The sequence below is a fragment of the Austrofundulus limnaeus genome, unplaced genomic scaffold, assembly GCF_001266775.1.
Source record: "Austrofundulus limnaeus strain Quisiro unplaced genomic scaffold, Austrofundulus_limnaeus-1.0 Scaffold45, whole genome shotgun sequence".
Classification (NCBI taxonomy): domain Eukaryota; kingdom Metazoa; phylum Chordata; class Actinopteri; order Cyprinodontiformes; family Rivulidae; genus Austrofundulus; species Austrofundulus limnaeus.
Genome location: NW_013952447.1, coordinates 707,559 through 709,281, shown reverse-complemented (window position 1 = coordinate 709,281; position 1,723 = coordinate 707,559). Strand labels below are relative to the sequence as shown.

The following is a 1,723-nucleotide window of genomic DNA, read 5'->3' as shown; positions in this document are numbered from 1 at the left end:
TATATCAAAATGTGCTTTAAATCCTCTTGTACACATATGGTGTGTATGTATTTCTTGCATACATTGGAAGTTAAGTCATAAGAGATGTTATAATCTCATTGAAGCTGCATTATTGTAATCCAGGCTACGTTGAATATTACAAAATCTCTTTGTTCTGTTTGTTTATTAAGAAAAAAAAGGAGAAAGGATCAACCAAAGCACGAGCAAACAAACTCACCACTGAGGTTACTCGTGTCTGTAGAGCAAGAAACTCTGGACTGGTTTTGTCAGCAAAGGCTGCCATGAAATTTTCTAGCAAACTAAATCCCAAATTAATTCTAGGCTCCAGCTGTGGGGCAGGTGGTGTTGTGGTGGTAGTTGTAGTAGCAGTAGTTGTGGTTGTAGTTGATGTTGTTGTTGCCAGTGATCCAGTTACAGGTGTAGAGCTTGTATTACCTACAAAAAAAGGAATTTTCTGTTTTTTATTTGTTTGTTTTTTTGTCAAGTACGAGCCACTATTGCACATTATATTTCTTAGCAGTCCTTCAAACTGCAAAAAATAAAATAAAAATAGCAAACAGASTGGTATTAACAAATTGACAATAATAAAAGTTAAAATACCTGGCATTGTTACTGATGTAACTGCTTGTGGAGATGGGATGCTGACTGGTAAAGTTATATTAGATGCTGGCGATGTGATGTTAGCAGTAGATAAGGTTGTGCTGAGTGGAGGTGAGGTCATGTTAAATGATGGTGAAGTTGCACTGACTGGTGGAGAAGTTGCATTGAGCCGAGGTGAAGTCATGTTGAATGCTGGTGAAGTTGCACTGACTGGTGGAGAAGTTGCATTGAGTGCAGGTGAGGTCATGTTGAATGATGGAGAAGTTGCACTGACTGGTGGAGAAGTTGCATTAAGTCGAGGTGAAGTAATGTTGAATGCTGGTGATGTTGCAATGAATGGTGGAGAAGTTGCATGGAGTGAAGGTGAGGACATGTTGAATGCTGGTGAAGTTGCACTGACTGGTGGAGAAGTTGCATTGAGTGCAGGTGAGGTCATGTTGAATGATGGAGAAGTTGCACTGACTGGTGGAGAAGTTGCATTAAGTCGAGGTGAAGTAATGTTGAATGCTGGTGACGTTGCAATGAATGGTGGAGAAGTTGCATGGAGTGAAGGTGAGGACATGTTGAATGCTGGTGAAGATGCACTGACTGGTGGAAAAGTTGCATTGAGCAGAGGTGAAGTAAAGTTGAATGCTGCTGAAGTTGCATTGAATGCTGTTAAAGTTGCATTGAGTGGAAGTGAAGTAATGTTGAATGCTGGTGAAGTTGCACTGACTGTTGGAGAAGTTGCAATGAGTGGAGGTGAAGTAATGTTGAATGCTGGTGAAGTTGCACTGAATGTTGGAGAAGTTGCTTTGAGTGGAGGTGAAGTAATGTTGAATGCTGGTGAAGTTGCATTGAGTGGAGGTGAAGTAATGTTGGATGCTGGTGAAGTTGCACTGAATGTTGGAGAAGTTGCTTTGAGTGGAGGTGAGGTAATGTTGAATGCTGGTGAAGTTGAAATGAATGGTGGAGAAGTTGCATTGAGTGGAGGTGAAGTAATGTTGAATGCTGGTGAAGTTGCAATGAATGGTGGAGAAGTTGCATTGAGTGGAGGTGAAGTAATGTTGAATGCTGGTGAAGTTGCAATGAATGGTGGAGAAGTTGCATTGAGTGGAGGTGAAGTAATGTTGAATGCTGGTGA

General features: G+C 41.0%; 1 protein-coding gene across 1 annotated transcript in view; it reads right to left on the bottom strand.

Moving 5' to 3' along the window:
- LOC106517146 (mucin-5AC) overlaps nucleotides 1–1,723 on the bottom strand; it is a gene marked incomplete at its 3' end in the record, with an annotated part of 10,735 nt that overhangs the window by 6,213 nt on the left and 2,799 nt on the right.